The sequence below is a fragment of the Apis cerana genome, linkage group LG2 (genome assembly GCF_029169275.1).
Source record: "Apis cerana isolate GH-2021 linkage group LG2, AcerK_1.0, whole genome shotgun sequence".
Classification (NCBI taxonomy): Eukaryota; Metazoa; Arthropoda; class Insecta; order Hymenoptera; family Apidae; genus Apis; species Apis cerana.
Genome location: NC_083853.1, coordinates 5,548,996 through 5,571,924, shown reverse-complemented (window position 1 = coordinate 5,571,924; position 22,929 = coordinate 5,548,996). Strand labels below are relative to the sequence as shown.

The window sequence follows — 22,929 nt, the reverse complement described above, 5'->3', positions numbered from 1 at the left end:
TTGTTTTTTTTTTTTTTTGCCCGATTATGCCCTCAATTATTGTCGCTTCGGTTTAAATTTAGGCTTAATTATCACGAAGCCGAGTGAGTCTGCTGACGTCACGATGCGAGAACCGGGTAACAAGGGCTGGAACGAGTCTCGAAACGGCCGGGGGATAGAATAAAAAGCAGGCACATCACATGCAAAAGAGGTTTATAAACATGTAGATTGCAATTACGCGCGAAACGTATTTGCATTTCGACCCGCGATCCTACCTTCCTTCGATCCCCTATTAAACCATCTTCCTCCATCCGTTCATTCCTCTTCCCTCACGCGAGATAATCCAATATTCGCGTGAGACGACTCTTTGTGTCGTATTTGACCAATGACTTGCATGTGGAAAGAGAGCATTATGTTGGACCTTCGTGTTCGAGTATTATTCGTCAACCGGTTGAATCGTAAGGCAGTTTGATAGGTCGGGGGTTAGGATGTCAAAGAGAGAGAGAGAGAGAAAGGAGAAATTGTCACTGATAAGAGAGTTAATTACGAATGAAATGGCTGAGATTTTTCTTTTAATCCATTCCGCAGGATTTCAGAAGGGAACAATTTGCGCGATGAAATTGTGGGTGTGAGATTTGAAATTCGTCGAGGTGAAAGGGGTGAAGGATGATTTTACACGAGGAAGAGAGATTTATGACTGGCCATTTCGCGATTGAATATATGGACGGTGTTTAGATCGATATATGTAGATGGAAGTTTATCAAAGATTTGGATAAGATAGAATTTAACAAAAGAGTAAAATTAGAGATTCGTACGTATTTTAAAATTATCGTAATAAGTTATGATATTACAAAAATTTGAAACTCGGAACGATCTACTTAATATCTCGACTTTCCAGTAACTTTCTGAATACAAGGCACGATACGTGTAGCAAACAAAGCAGCAAAGAACGATGATCTCGTTGCGCAACAACGAGCGAGAAGCTGAAAAGCTGGTTTTAAAGTTTTAAAGGCTTCCCTTCAAGATTTCAAGCTTTTAACTGGCAAGAACAGTTACTTAAGATCGCACTTCACGTCCCTAGATCTTGAATTCCCAGGAACTTTGTTTAATGGTCGAACGGTTCTTCGAGGCTGCTCGTGAAGTGCAACTTCCAATTAGTCCTGTTTAATTAATCGCGCGGACATTCGATCGTCGCTGATACCTTCATCATCGGAGGAGAAAGCGTGTTTCAACATCCGTGTATGTATCGATTACAGTCAATTAAGCACTGGTCTTCTTTTTTTTCTTTTTATTTGAATGCGTTGGATCGATACTCTCGCTTGTGGAAAGATGGCTTCGTTCAATTAGCTGGATTTCATTAATTTTCCACGAGAAGTAACTATTTATGGTAAAAAAAATATATGATGGATTCCTTTTTTTTCTTTTTGTTATTAAAATTTCATTTCTCGGAGGGAATTGTTTAAGATTAAGATGCTCAAGAGAATTAATCTTGAAATGAAAGTTTCTTAATGCATTTTGCAGTTACAGCTTGATAGGATAGTTGTGATCATTTGTTTTTAATAGTATCGTATAAAATATTAAAATACGTCTAGTTTAAATTCATGTAGAATAAATATTTAAAATGAATAATGCTAAAATTATATTAGAGAAATTATGTAGAGTTTTGTAAGGAAATACCGATTCTGCGACAGCAGCTAATCTGACTTATCCTATATTACTGAATGTAGAGAGGAGCCGCTGCCTCAGCATTGGTATGGTTTTACTACTTGTATCTTTTATATATCTCTTAAAATAATGTAATTTTATCCTACGGATTTTCCTTCCTGTACAATAATCATAAATAATGAAAATATTTATTTACTCTTTTATATCATATTACTCTCATGTATATAAATTAATTAAATATTTACGAAAAATTAATTAAAAATTAAAATAATATTATGAAAATGAAATATGGAACTTGATAAAACGAACTCGAGAACAATTTATATTATAATTCTTCGATTTTTAATCTTTTTAAAGAAAAAGATTATTAAAAATTAATTGTAAAGATATTTTCAATAACGTTCTAATAATATTCATTGAAAATGTAAATCAACTTATTAAGAAAAATTTTTCGAGACTGCGATTAATTATTCGTCTCGAATGTATGCACACACCCATCCCTAGGAACAATATCGGTTAGAGCTTAATAATTTTCCATCGGGGAATCATCGGGTGGGCCGACACGAAACTTCGTTCCTGGCCGTCTTACTTGGTACGATCCTTTGATTACCAATTAATTGGAAGTTTAAACTCTTCCAGGTAATAAGTTAGCTGCCACGACGATCTATGGTCTGTGGAATTATTTTGATTCTCTGAAATCTACGCCCGTTTGGCTTTCGAGAAAATTAAAATGGATTAATTCGTTGCAAACGAGTTTGAAAGATTCATCGAGATATGAAGAACTTTCTACAGGATCTAAACAGTAACTAATCAAACAATTGGTCAGATGAGGATGAGACGAGGATGAAGATGGGGATGAAAATATCTGAAGAATGATTTATGTGGTATCGATTGAATTCTCAACTTAGAAATGTATTTCCAATAATATTATATTTTTACATTACCTTTTGCAACTTGTATTTTAATGAATAATGGATATTTGTAGAAATTTTGATATATTGTTCATTCTTTTAATATTTTTTAATATAATTCATATTAGAATATGAATTATAACAGAATGTAGATTGTACAATTCAACAGAACATGTAACATATTGGAGCTTGTGTTATAACTTATTATTTGTATAAAATAAATTATAAGCATCATAAATTTATTAAATAAAAATTATCTTTCGTGCTTGTTATTATTTTTTTTCCAATTTAATAAAATTATAAATATGCAGATACGCGAAAATTTTTTTAATTAAATTCTACTTTCACAATACTGAGGATCATGAGTGAAAAAAAAGAACATTTTTTCAAAACAAATTTTTTTTAATTTCCATTTCAAGTATATTATTTCCTCTACGAAAATTTACGAACATTATTATTCGAATTTGTGTTAATACTCCTTCTTTGTGTTGTTTTTCTAAAAAATTTTTAATCATATTCATGTTGAAAAAAAATTCTTTTTAATTTATCCACATTTCCCTCGAATTTGCACCTTCTTCGCATTTTCATCTAGAATCTTCATTACATTTAACACGAATACGTTTAGCAGAGTACTTCAACACTTGAATATTTCAGTAGGATCATTCAATTACCCTATTTCGTTTCAGCATTTCCTGGTCTTCGTGTCGTATTTTAACACAGTACATCCCATTTTCCATTATCATTATTTTCTCATCTAAGATAATAGTATTCTTCTCTCTCTCTCTCTCTCTCTAATCAATTTGTTTCAAATAAGAATTATAAAAATTAAGAATTAAATATCTATTTGAATTCATAAAATTATTTTATTCGAAATTTTCTTGAGAAATATTCATTGATTTACATTGCTACTATACTTTAAAATAGGATTTGTCGGAATTACTTTTTTCAATGGCTATAAACCGACTTATCTAATCCCCATTAAAGGTTTTAAACACTATAAGAGATTTAACGCTATGGTCTTTTTTTCAATTCTGTATCGGTTGAATAAATGATAAAAATATTTATTGATGGCGATAATGTAATGCTTAATGCTTCTTCTATTTTAAGCTTCTATTTCAAACTATTATATTTACTATAAATCTGTTTTATTTATAGCTTTTAAAATATAATTCCTCTTTTGCATACTTTATCCATGAAACAAATACGAATACTTAAAATAAATTCCCGATCTATATAAATCATGGATATATCAATAAAAGGAAAGAATAGAATTCTTTTCATCTCAAAGAATCACAAAGAAATTAAAATAAATAAATATTACGATATAATTCTTTTATTTTCCCTCGACTTCAATGCAAATTCAAAATCAATCATCTCCCCTTCATTGCACACTCTTTTTGATCCCCTCTCAGAAAGAGATAAATCCATCGCACGGAAGAAAACAAAAATTAATAAATCCTCTAAAGCGGTATCACCAAAATGGAAAACGTTGTGTTATGCTATCTCTTATTCTTTCAATGATGGAAGCATAACTTTGCCAATCGAATTGGAAAAAACCCGATAGATAACAAAGAGAGAATCACGAGTGAACGCATATAATACCGCGGAATTCCTCCGATGGAGGCTCGACGATTCACAATGGAGAATCGCAACCTGTGCCAACCAGTTTCAAATTATACTCTCCTCCAGAACTATGCATCAACCGGATAATTATTGTTCCCCCTGTATATTCGGCGTATATTTGCGTTCTGCAAGTTGCGCGTGAATGCAAAACCGACCCTCTCTCATGACGTTGCCGCATTTGCATTCGCCAGTTACAAAAGAAACTTACTTTACGAGCCTTTGGGGGTTGATACGTTGATTTATCTACAAATAGAGTTTCGGGTTAGAAAGTTATTCCTCTTGGCAATATAACGCGACAGTGTTTATTACGCAATTTCAAATTAAACGAATGAATATATTACACCCGATTTAAAGTATAGATGTAAAGAAATATTCGTTTCGATCATCGAATCCCTCGCCCCATATTTGGAAAGTTAAAAATCGTTGGGGCGGCTCGAGCCAACAGGAAATTGATAAATCTGCTCACAATATGTTCTGCTTCACGTATATATACGTACATACATATATTTACACAGTGTGCATGCACGATAAGTTTCTCCAACAATGAATACGGTTCGATAATGGCGCGTGCACCCTTAAAGTGCACCCTATTTCTGGTTCGTTGGGAGTAACAATGGGCGCCGGTTTGGAGAAGCTTTCGTGGAATCTTTGGACGATTGGCAGACAGGGTTGAAAGGACGCACAGGTGCGCTTGGTTACCGCCGATTATGACCCCACGTTGGTGAATCAACATAATGTCAAAGGAGCTAACAATAGGCCACTCTCGGCTCGCCTATGGATTTATCGATCAACCTGTTTGGCAGCCTCGAAATCCATCGCCTCTTGCATTAGTTACGAGACAGGCTGTATCACGTGGATTACCACGATTAGGATCTCGTCGACAGCTCTTAAATTGTTCAATTCTCACTGGCTGGAGATATAATTGCAATGAATGGTAAAGGATTGTTGTGAAGCAACAATCTTTCAAATTATCTTTCAAATTGTTCGTCGAAACTAATTTCGAATTTGTCAATTTTGATTCGTAGAGTTTTCTTCGTGCCTTCTTTTTTTTATGATCGAACGTATCACGTTTCTTTTCATTATTTGGTTATATATTTATGTTGTATTATTATTTCTTATCTAGAAAATATTTCAAATACCACGTATAAATATCATTGTTTCTCTCCAAAGATTTCCAAAATTTGTTCCTTTAATTCATCTCGTTGTAAATTTGTAACGTTGCTTTAATTTGTTTTCAATCTCTTTTTATATGAATTTTAAAAAAGATTATAATAAATCTTGATGCGTGTCCTGAAGAAGCAAATTCACTAAGAGACACGAGCGCCAAATGGTCGGAAATAAAAAAAAAATGGAAGAGTTCCCTTGTCTCATATGTCAATGTCTCAAACAGATTCTCACCTGTCACCGTTTCCATCTTATGATACGAGGAAATTGCAGTCCAGATGCGAGAGCTGCACGATTTAATTCAACTCTAACGCCATTACAAATTGTAACTGCTTCGAATATCATTACAGAAGTGGGACAATTAATTCGTAATCGTTTTACACGATGATGTAGAGAAACTATCATAATCTCAAAATAAATTTATATAATCGATACTGAAAATATCCTAAAATATTTTTAATCGTACACGAATAAATAAAAATTATTTCTAAATTTTAGACAAATTATAATAGCTACAATTTTAATTTACCTTTCACTCTTCAACTCGTCCGCTTCTTAATTAACAAAAATTAATAATAACAGGTCTGGATCGATCGAACGAGGTATAAACGAATATTCCATCGAAATAAATTCCAAGAATCACTCCGCGATGAAATATGTGTATAGCTCTCGTACTCTCCTCCAATCTCGTGTCCAATTTTCCCCTTAACGAGATAAAAAAAAAAAAAATCTTATAACACCGACCTTGTCGTGATCGGTTATGATCGAACGTCTTGGCCAATTGCACGATGTATTCGAGCAATTATTTTAAAAGGTTTTTACCTAAGGGAACGTTCTTAGCCAATCCAATCGATTCGCGGTCGGTTTCTGGTCTGCACGATATCGTTCGATCGTTGCTTTTTTCCCTTCCTCTTTTTTTTTTCTCTCTCCCTTCCAACCATTGGCGCTGTATTCGCTGAATGCGCGATTTATGTCGTGAATCTGCGGGCTTGACGAGCGGGAAATTTATTCCCTTGAAACTGGAGGAAGTGATGAACCGCGTCCTCGTGACGAGTATCTCGTATATCTCCATTATTTCCCCGCCGGTCTTTGATACGGATTCCCATTGAATTATGCGGCCGCGTTTATGCAAATCAACCGCAATAAATTTTTGACGGCGTGTCCTGGCGATGAGTGGCCAACCTATTGTGATCTGCGCCTGATTAACGCTTTACTACAAAGTTGTACGAAGTTCAGGCTTCTTTAATGCGTTCTTTGTTCTTTTAATTTTTTTTTTTTTTTTTTAGTAATATCTCTGCACACATTGTTGATTTTGATAGTTATCTTTAATATTTTGAATAGAGAGAGATGTTTTGTCTCCTTGAACATTTTTAAACATCGAATCAATCGAATCTGTTCTTGTTAGATTTGTTCTGTTTGTTGTCGTCTTAAATTTATTCTAAAGATTCGTGTCTTGATGTTACGTGATGTATAATATTTACAAATGTTTCGCACGATAATTTGCAATAATTTTCACTTTAAAATCGAATTAAGTTTTTTTCCTCCTCTTTCCTTACAGTTAGAATAAAAATAAAAGAAAAATATTCGTGCTCTCATTCTCAATTCTCTAATTTCTCTACAACATCTAAAAAATAAAGATACAAAACATAAATATATTTAAAATATATAGAGGATATATATAATGTTCAATAAGATGTTCGTAACAATAATAAATATTCATAAAGGGAGCACAAATCAGTACAAAGTAATACAGTCAGAAATATAAGATAATATATTCGATAAACCAGACCACGCGGAAAATTGAGCTCGCATCTGAAAATCACTCGAAGCAGCAAACAAAAATCACCCATCTCTTTCCTCGAAGGTTAAGTCTGACAATCGATAACTCACCACTATGAACGGAGGAGTTAAAATCCCCGTTAAAATTTCGTTTTTGCGATCGAGATAACAACGCAGCTCGTGGCAGACCGTTTATTAACCGAAAAAGAACTCTTTCCTCCTCAAGAAGAGGAAACACATTCGTGCATAACGAAGTGGCATCCCCGCCCACGTGGCGAAATACCAAATTGACCCAGTTTAATCTCACGAATTCACGCAAACAACCCATGTATATCAGATCATTAACTAACTTTTGTCCTTTATAAATGATAGCGTGATAGCGGCGACTTATCATATTTTATCACGCCAATTTTCTATTCATTCTCTTCGGTTATTTTGTATTTTTGAAAAAAATAGGATAAGCGTAATTTCCAATTTTATTTTCCATTTTACATAACGAAAGTCAATGGAAGAGTTAAATTAAAATTGATTGTAACGCGGTGGAAAAATTTATAAAACTGATTTTCTTCTGCAATTTTGATCTATCTCTCTCTCTCTTTCTGAGAGCAGGATATACCTTTAAAAAATCACGATAAAACACGATGAAAATCAGGTCGACAAGTACAACCTTGCCTCTAATTGCAGGTGAAATCCAACTTTCTCTGAAATCTCTGGCAGTAGATCATTTACTCTGATACTTATAATTTTAATTAGAAAGAAAAAGGGGAGGAAAGGAAGCATTATTTAAAAAAAAAAAAGATATACAAAATTTATTTAACGATCCAAGTTATACGAGAGATGTATAACTCATTTTGAAAGTAAAACTCTCGAAACTTGCTCTCTGTGATATTTTTCGTAACTTTCTCTCTGCTCTGAATATATCCATTGAAAAATTACTCTGAGAAGCTAGAAAAAAAAAATTTTATCAATGTATTCACATTCTTAACAACGATACAGAGTTCTATAGCAACTCTGTTTCAAAATAAAATCACGAAATTTTCATTTGGCATTTCCAATTAATATCTGAATCGATCGATGTTATCATTTTTCATTGAGAATCGCTCTCAACTTATCTCGACGCCACGAATTGAAATCTTGCTTCTACTTTTTTATACATCTCGTCGAGGAGAGATGCTTCTTGCCCTTCCTCTCTCCCTTTCTCTTGCAAATTTCCGCGATCGAACGTGTTAAAGTAGGGTGTCAAATGTAAATGAACGCGCAAACGAGCTCGCAAGTTTCGCTCGTCAACTTTTCGAGACGTTGTCAACCGCTTTAATTGAGAATAAATATTGGGTTAGGAGTCGCTGGAATTAAACCGAGGCCTCGTTTGTAATTTATTGAATGCTTCTTCAATGTTGTTTTTTCTCTCGATGCTTTTTCATTTTTTTGAAAAAAATTTTAAATTCGAAACGACGACGAGTCGGAAGTGAACGAGAACAACAACGAGTTTTCGAAGGAAGAATTGACGAAGATTTGCTCGTAATTGGGAATAATTAGTGAGTTTTAACTGTTCAAATTTTAACTGCCAAATATAATTCTTTCTCATGGTTGGTTTTTATTCTCGTACACGTGGGAATTAATTGAAATTAGTTGGAATGGTGATAACTAATATATATATATATATATATATGGAATAAATGTACGAATAGGTACATATTCTGTTGTAATTTGTGATATACGTATAGCAGAAATTAATAATGGAAGGCTAATCACACTTATCAAAATGATGAATTATATATATTTTATTTAAAAAAAATATACATATAGGCCCTTTTGGGAAAAATTATTGTTGATTTGTAACGTTAAAAATAATCTAATATTAATAAATAATATAATTTTAGCAAGATTAAATCACGTTTATTTATTCTCAAAACTTTAAGAATAAATAAATACGTAACTAGATAGGTGTTGTTGTATCGCATAAGCCCTGTATCAATTAAACCTGTATTGAAATCCGTAACCAATTCGATATACACGTATCCAATTGATATTCAAATCCATTTTCCCTCCACCAAAGAAAATTTTCAATCCAATATTTTTACCTTTAATTTTTATTTTTGCACCACGATTTACGCCTCGCAGACTATATTCCCGAAAAAAGAGGAGGGAAAAAGGGGAGGAGAGAGAAAAAAAAAGGAGAAACAACAAAACTCGCCGGCCATTCCAATATTTTACGATCGATTCCCACTTTCCATTAATTTTCCTCTCACTATCTCCACTATCGTCCACACAGATCACCCGGCAAACAGTAAATGCACGGTCATTTCCCTGTCATGTACGATGGCAGAAGAGAAATCGAATAAATCTCGACCCAATATCTGTTCAACGTGATATAGATTAACGGCTGGGTATAGTAGAGGGAAGACTAAAGAGATTTTTCTGTCTTAGAAATAAACCTTTGAAGTACATTCTTGTCTATGAGAACCTTTAATCGTAACAGTTGGTTAAGAAAAGATTATGAGATCATTAATGGATTCTATTTTGTGTATCAATTTTTGTGCGTGTCTTATCAATAATGACAAAAAGAAATAATTGAATTTATCAATATATATTCACCATATTAATTTTTTTATATAATAAGTTTCAATTAATATAATTCATTAATATAAAATTTATTATTTTAATCCTGCATAAGTAATCCTGACTTTGAAATCGTACTCATAATTCACCATATCAATTATTTAACTATTTCAGATTATTAATTCTCACAACACTGCTTCTTCACAAATTTGTTACTAATTATGATATTAATTATTTAAAGGATTTAATAATAAATCGATCAATCTGCATACTTATTATAAATATTAATAAATATATCCATAAGAATTTGGCTAGAAATAAATAATTTGCAAAATTGTGTGATCAAAAATATACTTATAAGTGTATTTCGTCTGCCATCCCGCGTTTCTTTGACTTATTCCACTTATTCGTGCACGCATCGTGTTTTTTTCCTCTTGATTGTTGTTGATTCGTTGTTTTTTCGCGTTCCAACGGGAGAGAAGAAGCGTTACAGAATCACAACTGGGATACTTTGCACAGAGAGGACAGAATCATTCTGTTTACCAAGCCGATAGGAGACGCGAATAAAGCAAGACGGATCGAATGTTTTTTCACGAGCCTCCCCTCCCAATGCGCAGTTTAGAATGGGGTAGGATTTGAAAAGGAGGATGCAACGGAGATATCCACGTCTAAAAGGGAACTTTGTTGACTTCAAGCTTGAACGTTTCTGGGAAAGTTGCTTACCCCCAGGTAATCGATGGAAATAGCCAGTTTATTTCTGTTTTTGCTTGGATGTTTTTTTCGTAGGATGCCGATAGTAGCCTTGTAAATGATACATGTAAATTGTGAAAATTTTTTTGGCTTCAGTATTCTTCGTTTGAAATTGCATAATAGTTAAATTAAAGGATGTATGTAGATTACCAAGCATTTATTTGCAAGGATGATATTAATACATATATAAAGAAAAAGAAGAAAATAAAATGTGTATCGATAAAGTAATAATAAAATGATAATAATCCAATGAATGTATAGGAATTTAATTTAAAACATGGTTATTTATAGTCAAAATTAATATCCAATGGCTGCTACAGTTAAAAAACAATATATTCCTTTCGATATTTTAATAGTAAACAAATTTTGTTTATGAAATATGTTAAACTTTTATATAAAACTAATACGATAATTCCATTAAATATCAGGAATAATTTCTAAATTCCAAATTACGTCCATGATGTTACGCTAATTTTTATTCCGGCCAAAGTTCCGCCAAAATTACACGACAAGGATGAGTACTTTAAAACAATCAAGATTCCAGCATTTCGGAACTTATTGTATAAGCAGAAAGTTCAAGCTTGATTCGCCGGTTAACGAGACTTCATGAAAGTCCAATGTCTGGCCCTATATCGTCTACGTTACTGTGTATCGTCCGCCAAGTAAAGCAAAGTTCTACTTACAGCTCTGTCGTCGCTAGTTATTTTCTTTTTCATCGATTTTTTTCCCCCGAATAATTAATCCCTCCTTTGATTAATTCTTTTATACACACGATCGTTTTAAATCTCGAACGATGGGATATCCATGTCAATAAATTTCCAGATAATAAAGAAAATTTATTACAATGGATAAAAGTTTATACATACTCTTAACTGTTTATCAGTTTTGTTAATTTATGTCAATTAAAATTAATTAAATTTAGCCTGCACAATATATGGGACAGCATATGAAACGATATTCTTTGTTGATTTTTAATAATAAAACGTTCGCATTTCTTTGATGTTAGATAAGTAAAGAATCGTTTGTCTGTATGCTTTGCATTATTCTGTTCTCAGCGTTCTATTGAGAAAGAGAGAAGTTATTTTCCATCTGCGTTTTCTATCTAGGAAACTCTTGCGATGAACAAGGCATCAAGCGAGCATTCGGGTTGACCCATATTGTACTACAAATATATCATATAAGAACGACGCGTGAGAAGATAGATTTTTGCAAATCTTCTTTCTCCAAAATAGGATAAAGATTTGATACGAAATCGTGAAAAGAAGATTTGACGAGAAGAAAAAGAGAAGCGATTGAATTTTATCTCACCGATTAGTTGCAATATTGATATTTTATATGATAATACAAATAATATAATTTTAAAGAAACACTTTTTCCTTCGTACATCTCACATTTCTCTTTCCAAATCATTCAGGTTATAGATAATTCGTGTCTCTGTATATGATATTTCAGCAATATTAACCCACGAAGAATATTTGTTACTTATACTTCGAAAACAAGGCTATCTTTCCCATCGTTTTTCAGATTTTGCTGAACCAATCTGAAAAATACAAAATATAACTCGTTAGAGGATTTTTCGCGCAATACATCTCGAGGATGGATAAAAATTTCTCTCCAAGTATTCGAACCATCCATTGCTTCGAGCATCACTCGTAACAGCAAATTACCACCCCTCTCCTCTCCTCGAGATTCTTCCTCATTCTTCACCAGCCACGATCGTTCCTCCTCGAATCGATATTGTTTCTGCTCTATTTTCCACACACGTTGACACGAATTTCTCAGGTTGCTTACCAAAGGTGAGACGACCTTTCATCGGCCCCATCCCAGCCTTTCTCTCTAAGTGAATATGTAGCACCTGCAACCCCTTTTCTTCCTCGAGTTGACCTATATCGTGTCTCCACGACGAGAAGGTGTGACTCTCCCCTCTTCTCGTTCCATAGAAATGCATTTCTTACTTCTTTTTTCCCTCCTTTTTCCTCTTTCGACCGTCGAAATTTTCGTTCCACCTCGTATCGTTTAAAAAAACAAAACGTCGTTGGAATCTTTCCCCTTTTTTATTCGATCCTTTCTTTCCCACGATTGGGACGAGTTAGATGGGATCGATATGCAAAACTCGAGTCACGTTCACGTCACCGTGAAAACGCATAAATCTTGGGGTGGAATCGCTTCTCCATTATTGTGTTCTTTTCGGAGGAATCATCCGGGTGATACATAATATACGCATTTTTTCCTTTCGAGAATTTGCACGATGTTCGTGCATCTCCGTCTGCATGTTGCATCGATGCTTGCAGGGAGAATGTTTTGCTCGACAGCAAGGGTATGATAGCATTTCTGAATTATTAATTAAACTCTGTGTACGTTTTTTTCTTTTTCTTTTTTTTGGAATGGAAGTTAGTGTATATATATATAGTGTATATTTGATTAATTATTGATGGATGTTTTATACTAAAAAGTATTGCGTATGAAAATTTGCTACATGTTTGTTATTCTTTTAAAAAGTAGTTTACATTTTTAATGTAATTAATTCGTGACATTGATAAATGTTCCTTTCATATTTAATTAACAACAGGCTTAGAAATGATCGATAGTTGGCAACCTAATGTAATATTAATCACTCATGAGAACGTATAAATTTTATTCCTTTCTTTACTCGAAACTATTGTTGTAAGAAAAATAATTCAATTTTAAGGAATTTAAACATTTAAAACGATATATAAAAATAATTGTATAATATAATACTTCCGTTTTTCATATATTCATGCAGCAAGTGCCCGTAAATTTTGAAATTGTAGCAGTTTCTTGGCGTACTTTCAAGTGACATAAAATGAATTTTTCCGCGTTTCTATCTCGATTACGGTCGACCACGTTTCTGCGCATAATATTTGAATTTTAATGTGAAGAAATGTTAATAAGAATAATAAAAGTAATAAGATTGTTAAATCTATATTTTAATAAAAAACGTTCAATCTTATATGAAAGATTTTATGGAACGATATAGAGGAAAATATTTCAAGAAAAATAACAAGTATAAAATAATAAGTATTTGTGTTAAAATTTAAAAATTTAAAAAAATTTTTAATCATTAGCCACTATTTTAAAATATCTCTTCCTATATTTTTATTCTATTTCATATTTACAAAACACCAAAATCCTTTTTCGATTGAAAGCTTAAAATTCAGATTGTATTGAAGAAATTAAATGAGCGTATTCTGTGTAAAATTTATATATGCATACGATTGAAAGAGAATCTGAAAAAGAAAGTGTGCTATAGATACTCGATTGGTTTTCTTACCTATACTTTACCACTTAAATGCATTGACTTATTAAATTTTTAACCTTGAAACTATTACGAAGCTCGTAATTAAGATGCATATAGACAAGGAAGAAAAGTGGTACCATTCAAAAACAGAAATTGACCATTGCGAAATTATCCTCTTGTGTAATAATGCCCTCGAGCTGATTCTTTATGATTAAAAATAGGCCTATTTTCTTTACATTTGATATTACCAGCAAATATATATTTATCTTTAACTTATCTGTAATTTTAACACATTATTAATAAGATAAGCAACAGTTTTCATACGTAATTTACCTTAAAACTGGAATAAACTTGTATTAAAAATTACAAAAACTTTAAACCGCTATAACTCCGAAGATACTGACTTCCCGTCGGTGGGTAAACGATCGTTGGAAGCGTGAAATCTTCCTCTTTAAAACGCTTTTTCATTCATCCCGATACGACTTCCCGTTCCGGAGATATCGTCGTGTAAAGAAGAAGGTAATTTTTAATCGTATACTCTCGCCGTCTTTGTCGCTTACTCAGACCTCTCGCTCGCACCTCGTTTCACTGACCTATCCCAACATACGCGATTCCTAGAAGAACGTAATACGCGTTTCCAGGAAAAATATGTAGGTCACTGGATCACCAGTTCCATTCATAATCTCTGCGTTACGTTGAGCGTTATGTTGTGAAAACTTTGAATCCTCGTATCTCGGCAACCGATCGAGATATCGGGATAAAACAAAAAGTGATATCAATGGTACGATCTACCGCATTTTCTGGCCACGTTTTAACGAGAAAATTTTTACTCTCTCCTCATGATTTTTGCATAAAAATCCAATTATCGTTACGACGTGATATAAATTTTTTATGTATTAGTTGAATACCTTTCGCTTGTATAAAAATCCATATCTCTAAATCAATATATGGAGAAAAATGGTGAAATATATATATACGTCGCTAATTTTCATTAATCCACGATATTCGAACAAAATCACTCGCTTCGAGTGTTAATTAACCACGGGCCGTGGCGGGACACAATTCTTCTTAAACCTTACGAGAATTCAGAACCGTAAAAAAGCCCTCGTTGGAAGTAGCCCTTGAACTTTGGTCGAGCGTGTTTGAGGCTCGGATTAAAAGCTCTCTCGGAATGAATGTCACCGAAAATTTTCACCCATTCATCGATCGTGTGCACTCTCTTGTACACCTGAAATGTGAAGCACACATCGTGCCCCACTTTCGGCCGCTAACTTTTTTAATGATTTTCTGTTTTTTCTTCCTCTCTTATGCGCGTTCCAGCCTCCCAAGTGCTCCCTACCCCTTACGTCTGAAACGTAACTTTTCAACTGGAAAGTTTGATATTGCAGGACTTTTGAATTGATTCGACGCTCTCTCTCTCTTTCTCTCTCTCTCTCTCTTTCTCTCTCTCGTCTTTTTCCGAACAAACTTAACTCGCACGAGGGGAGGGGGAGGGGAGAGAATTTAAGAAGAGAATGGATCCCGTTCGTGTTTCCCGACCTTTGCGAATCCGCTCGACGAAGTTTAAGGTCAGGTTAACACCGAAGCGATTCCAGGGATTCTTCCAAATATAGCGGGGAAAGGAAAAATTACAAGTCCCTGTTGGCCGCCGTTTTAATCGGTGGGAAATTCGTTTCTATTGATTGACGACCCGTGACCAATCGGGTGAGACGAAATAAATTGCTTTTTTTTCTTTCATTATTTTTTTCTTTTTTTTTAGTAGGCTGTGAATTGTGTGAAGTTGTGTCGTTTTATTTATTGCGCTGTATCATACTTTATTTTGTTTATAACATATATTTAGAGAGAGTATTAATTTTGTAGCAAAATATGTTGAAATAAAGAAGATCGGGCGAGTGTTAAAAAAGTGTACGGCACGATTACTTGTCAATTCTCTTTGAAATAAAATTTGTTATTAGTAGAACGATAAAGTAATTGAAACTCGTGAATAAAATTTGCTTGCAGTGAAGGGAGTGGAAATAAAAAGAAAACGATATCGGTGTTACAGTGTCAATAGAATTTTTTCATTATCACATCTCGCGCAAGAACAGGGAGACAAAGACAAAATCTCTTTCTTTCTTTCTTTCGACGCAATCTCTTTCTTCGATATAACGCGCAAGGCAAATTGAGTTTTCCGCGAAAGAGAAAACGTTCAAGAGTTCAATCGATGAATCGAACAAGATAACGTGATTTCTATTTTCAATTTTCGAAAACTACGTATCGAAACGAGGATATTATTAAATTTATTCGATTCGAAACATTATAAATATCCATTTCTTCGAAAAAGAAAATCGATATCGTTGAAGAAACACGCGACAAATTATCTTCGATATATCATCGACGCAATTCAACGCGACAAATTTGGACACGTCGAAATCTGAATACACTGGAACCTATCCGAGGTAGGATAGCTCAGAGCACGCCTCGACAATTCGTTTCGTGGCCCAACACCGATACAAATGATAGGATTTAATCTGTTACACCGGCTCGACATCGCAGAAATCGATGTCCGCCTTGATTTCAAATTCCCAGCAACCGATAAAATTATCGATTCCCCTTAATGCCTCGCGAGATATATTCGCTATTCCACGGATTTGATAGGGCTTATCTACTAAAATCTATTTAAAAATTATATAATGATATTACGATTTAAAAATAATCGTTTCTTCAACCATGATTTTCCATTATCCGTGAAATATTCGATGATGTAAAATTTTTTAAATTTTAGAAACCTTCGGTTCTCACAATCAACGAGATGGAAGGATCTGAAATTAATCTCAAAAGTATTTGAATCGCTACTTTTTCTATCAAGTATTACTCGTAATTATTATCGTCGTATTAAATCTTGCCCCAGCCCATTCCCCTCCGTCCCAACCCAATCAAGATTCTTCTTCATCGCACACGACTAAGCATTATTGCTTCTCCTTCGACAGGAAATTACGTCGATATTATTTCTCACGATCTATTTTCCACACACGTTGACACGAATTTCTTCAATTTTCCCGAGATATTCAATTGGAATCGCTTTATTTGTATATACTTGTCGCCTAAAGTATAAATTAAATATTACATAAAAATATTGAATAACAAATCGAGTAGAAATAAAAATAAAAATTGTCGAACAATACTCGAAAAAGTATTCCTATTTTAATCGAATTAAAAAATTATTATCGAACGAGTTAAAGCTTTTTTTTAAAAGAGCTTACGAATTTTCGTTTAATAAGCTCTCTAAAAGCTAAAGGATCCGAAGAATTCAAGGAAGCTCGAGGGATAGCGTTTAGTCAAAGGGAAATCCGAGGAGCCTACGTGTTCGGTGTCAAACGACAAAATTGCTTTTGACTTCTGAGACACGTTCAAATCCGAAAGGAACAAGCACGAAAAAGGGTGATCGAACGGAAAATCGAAGCTAGACAAGTAAATATACATATTTACATCACAAACTGTATAACTGGTTGCACTACGTACATATACATATACGTGCGTGCACGTAAGCGTTTTCCTATATGTTACGATGTCACATTATACCTTTCTTGGAAAGTAGATTAACGTTCTTCTTTTTCTGTTCTACAAATATCGATTCGTTTTAAGCGTTCTTTAAGTTTCGAAGAAAGTTTCGTTTGAATAAATAAAATCATCCTCTTCTAAGTTTGAGTTTTCATACGAGTTTAATCTTGCATTTAATAATCTGATAAACGTAAATTCTCGGATATGAGAAAATAATCTTTTAATTGAGGAGAAATTGAGTATGATTAATAATCATCTATTTGATTACAAATCTTAAAAATTTCGTCATAAACAAATTATTATCACGAATAATTGTTATATCTCTCACATTTTTTACTGAAAAAAATCGTGAAATTCCACATTCTAATTAAAACATCTCAAACAACAAATCAACGAAAGAGGCCAATTAATCGAAACGCTAATTGAAATATCTTTGAATTTCGAGAATAATAGAAAATCGTGGAAATAAAACAAATGCTCGAAATTACGAGCCTCGCGCCTAAGAGAACGAAATCTAAAACTAAAAGAACCTTTTAAATATATAAACGAAATCGAATATAGAAAACGATTGATTTAAATTAGATCATAGACCACAAATTCCACGAAACATTTCACCTTTTTCATCATATAGTTTTTCATCGCCAGTATACAACATTTTGTTATCGTATTTAAATTCATTAACGATATTAATCTCGTTATTTTAAATCAAATTAATTCCACTCGTCGATGGAATATAATTACTAATTAAGTCAAATAAAGGATGAGTGACGAGGAACAAATACGCGAAATATTCTCGTTCCAATCTTCGAGAAGATAGTTTTGGAAAGAGAAAAATAAAGGAAAATAAAAATGACGATGCAACGTGACTCGGGTTGAACGGAGAATTACTGTATAACGAGGATCCACTCAAATAATTATGTTAAAGTCGAGCAAACGACGTCAAAGCTTTTTTTCTTCTCTTTGTGTGATTAGCAAAAGGCGATCGTTTCTGTAAATGATAAATAAATAGAGTGCAATTTAATTTAATTTCGATATGTTTTCGTTTTGTTTGTCGATGGATTATATTGAATTTATTGAGAGGATTTCTTTCGATTCGGATATTATTTTTTTTTTGTAGTGAAATAAACATTAGATTTTTATTGTGATTTGATTTTGATTCAATTTTTTTTAATTAAAATTCCAGAAATACAATACGGATAAAGTAAAATATATTTTATCTTACTTTATCTTAATATTTATTGAAATCGTATAAAAATAGCAGTGTAAAAATATTCGTAGAATTTACTGGAAATTATTAAAGAGTAAAGTAAATATGATATAATATAATACAATACTTACATTATTTCAAACAATTAAACTAACTCGTGTATCTCTGTTTCAATTTTACAATAATATATAATACAATTGAAATAACGTAATAATTATATATTGAATATTCTTGAAACGATTCATTTCATGCAATTGATGACTATAAATGCATTTCGATTAATCATTACTAAAACCTTTCAATCAATAAATTTTCATTTTCACTTCAAATAGATAAGAATTATGATCGCTATTTCGATTAGAAGCAAAAAATAAACTCTTTTTATGCCTCGATATCTCTTATTAGAGATATTAAATTCTGAGTCATATCAGAATCGATTTTATAATAGCACAGAGAGAAGAAAGTATAACGTAATAGCAGTGTATTTACTATAGCGACCTGCTTTTGCATAGTCCATAGATAAACCTGTTGTTTCACCTCAATATCGTTCGTGCATTTCAAATTTTATACCAGAAGACACTAACCTATATGAACAATTCACTACGATCGTATCAGTATCTAGATTTCTGTTTTAATAACAATATCAACAGACTACCATCTATATTTTTACTGTTTAAAATTTTTTGAATGATAAAATCTTTAAAAACCAAACCATATTTTCCAATTTGAAAGGAATTTGTTGAACGAAAGAATTAAAATTAAAACGATATTGTTCATGGAATGATACAAATAGAATTGATGACTAGCATTCTCTATTTTGACGTAGACGATGCAGATCCACTTTGAGACGCACGAATCGTAGTTTTCATTAAATTTGTGACCGTCATTAGATTAGTGATAACGTCGAGAAGCATCGAAATGTCTATTCTGTAAATTCAAAGCTCAGAGCAACCAAGTTTGCTAAGCCTGATGTGTTTCTGAATAGCGAGAGCTGTCGGTTAAGTGGACAATCGACTTAAACTTAATTTAATTCGAAAATGAAATCGATAATGAAACGCTTGCCAAAATGGAAGTTAAAAGAGGAATCCATTTCAGTATTGATTTCTGGTGAAAGGTAGAAACTACTATAATAACCGTTTCGAGATAAAGTGGAGAGATATAGGATTTATTACACAAAGATGTTTATTTTTCAGCGAGAGATTTATTTTGTTTATTTTACTTTAAATTAAAAACTTGTTAACTGAAGATGTTTGAACTTTTGCGTTTCATTCAGAAGATAATATTAATTGTATTTATATATATATGTGTGTGATATAAAGATAATATTTAACGTTAATATTGAATCTTTAAAAATTATTTATTTTTGTAACAATATTACGACTATTCCCTAAATGCATTAATATCCAAATTCAAGAAATATAATGAATAAGATATATTCGATGAAAAGGAAACTGTGCCAAATACGATTTCCTAAATAGAATTACGAAGACCACTTGCTAATATATATCATATTCAAAATTCTAATTTATTTAAATACATACCATTTTAAATTCACAAATAAAATCGAGAATACTTATAAAAGTGAACACAAGTTACTCTCAAATCTACTCTAACACTTTGTGAGAGGGAAAGAAAACAAAAATATAAATCTCTCTCTGAATCTAATCTGTGATCAATGATAGATGGATAATTATTCCCTGCAGGGTAGTAACATATTTCGTTACAGCAGAAGATGAACAATTTGTCCTTCCTTGAAATACAAGCATAGTTCAGATAGGTGCAAGGTAAATAAGCGTGAAGCATCGAACTACGACGATAAGGGGAGAAACGATAATGAAGCGTTGTTAGCTTGATCTTCGGAATGACGTTGCTCGCTCAACTTGGAAACTCACGGATCTCCGATTACTCTAGAGATGCATTATGCACCTGAGAGGAGCAATCGTTTGGTTAAAACGCCTATAATCCGATGCTTGGAACTCATTTCTGGTTACATTTGCAAATATTCCAATGATCATTTCCGCACACGAATCCTATTTCGATTGGTAAAGAATTTAACGAACATATAAATCACGATTGTTAATGACGATTCAGTGGAGAAATGTAAATTATTGTCACTGATATATTTATCACAATTATTTTTATCGCGATGATTTATGGATTTATTGTGAATATAATCTGTAAGCTCGGTTAACCACGGCACATTACGGATGCAAATCGATCATAACAATCGTGTAGCATCAAAAGGAATCACCTGTTTTTTTCATAATGAAACGCGAGAATAACGTCACGTCGGCCTATGTAACGCACGAACACACGCGAGATCCTGGAATGATTATAATAACTGGGTCGAACACCGAGGCCAAGAACCGAGGTTACGCTCGTATTGTTACTTAACAAAATCGTAAGCGTTCCTCGAGAGCGATTACCCGGTGAATTATGCATTTCCTTCCCTGCTCGCTCGAGCTTCAGTAGTTACAACACGATTATGGTCAGACGCAGTGTAATTTCCTATTACCGTACGTTTCACGATAGCTTCGAAGTTTCTGTAAACACTTTGAATGGTGTGAACGATGTCTCATCTGTATACGAATATGTATACGAGAAGAAAATGATTCTTTACTTGAAAAATAAAAATATTGAAATATATACGATGGAATATTTTTTACGTACAATGCTTCACGTAAAATTAAATCGATAATTATGATAATGATGATTATCATGATCCTAATATTAACTATTACTATTTGGTTTCTTGAAACAAATCATAAGGTTTGAAAATGCTTGTGAAACATCTTGTAAAAATAAAAAGAAAAGAAGGAAAGAAATTATTTCTGACACTAAGCCGAAGAAAAAAAGAGAAGGATTCAGGTTTTACGGTTGGACAGGATCGATAAAGAAAAATGGTAGGCTTGATAATAGGGAAGGAACATTCTCTCGAAATAATTGCCACTGGGAATGGATTCGGTTCAAAGAATATCTTACCCATTGTGACTACTTTTCTTTATTCTACCCTTATGCTTTTTTCTTCTTTTCGGTCCTCTATTTCCTCTTTTTGATTCTATCATCTTATTTAACTTTTTGTATTTTATTTTTTTACACGAGTAAATCCAAATCCTCTTTGAATCTTGATTTGATCTTCTTCCTTTCGAATAACGTTTGAGTTTCGATCTCTTGAGTATTCATTGAAAGTTTCCTTTTTCTTTTTTTTGCTATAAGATTGTTCTTTAAAAATATTTCTAATTAATATTTTGAATAAGAAGAGTGGAAAAAATTGATAAATCGAATAAATAACTCTGGAAGTTTTAATTCTAGAGTTTTTTTAACTAAATTTTTTCGATAAAATATAAAATAATATAGACACATTTCACTTTCTATTATAGCTATAGATTATAAAATGAACTTCTAATAAATTAATTTTTAATAAGTAAATATTTTTTAGTAAATAATTTAACGAGGATTTAGGATAATTAATTAATTAATAATTAATTAAAATCCTCGTAATCAGAAGCAATTAGAAATTAATTAAGAAGTTTTCATTTGGACTTCCATTTGGGATTAAGAACCAGATTTCAAATTCATTCACAATTAATTTATACGATGCAGATGTTCAAGAGAATATTTAACTTCTTAATGCGGTTTGAATAAAAAAAGTTACATCTCTTTCCCTTTTTATGTGTCATTAATGTTATTTAACTAATTTCAATTCTTCATTTTCCATATTCAATTCTTCATACATTTTCAATTTCTTATATATTTTGTATGTATTCTATATGTATTTGAAATTTTTGCAACAAAATTTCTTTCCTCTCTTAACAATATTGTTGCAAACCATAATATTTAATGTCAAAATTACTTGGCAGTTAGAATACAGAGTTCTGCAGAATTTTGAAAAAAAGTATAAAAAGAAAAATATGTCAATCCTGTCTTCGACATCTTAACCAATAAATACTTTATAAATACAATTAAAACATTTCAACTTCTTTTTCTTTTCACCCTTATTTTCGCTCTTCTCCTTTTTTCTTTCATTTCCACTTTTTGATCTTTCCATCATCGTTCCACATTATTTCTCCTCTTATTCTCTCTCTCTCTTTTCACGCATTTTTCTTTTCTGTCCACGTATTAATGGCACGTATGTATGACCAGAAGAAACTTTTCCACGATATCCCTGTTCGAAATAAAGGAAACAAACGCCTGAGGCGTATACACAAAACCCAGAAATATCTCTAATAGGATTCAATATGTGTTTATCCTTCGTCGCCTGAGAGAGAATTTGTTTTATTTATTGTTTTCGTTTTGATACTATATTCTTTTCCTTCTTCTTCTTTTTATAGATTCGCTTTTTTAGATTTGTTTGGTATTAATGTCTATTGGTTGCTTCTTTATTTTATCTCGTTTACTTTATATTAGGCATCGTCTGCTGCGGTTTTAGCCGAGAATAATTATATCCTCTCTACAAGTTAAGAGAATATTCTGAATTATTATCGACAATACAT

The 22,929-nt window shown here is 32.5% G+C and overlaps 1 protein-coding gene and 1 long non-coding RNA gene across 3 annotated transcripts in view; both read right to left on the bottom strand.

The window, feature by feature from the left end:
* The window catches only part of LOC107993248 (neuromodulin), a 92,184-nt gene that overhangs the window by 4,386 nt on the left and 64,869 nt on the right, over window positions 1–22,929 (bottom strand). The gene's annotated exons all lie outside the window — the stretch shown is intronic.
* On the bottom strand, window positions 2,552–18,321 carry LOC133665715 (uncharacterized). The gene is made up of 2 exons (XR_009828960.1): window positions 6,165–18,321; window positions 2,552–6,046 (listed from the first exon to the last, which is right to left on the bottom strand). It is a non-coding gene; the product is annotated as an uncharacterized LOC133665715 (long non-coding RNA).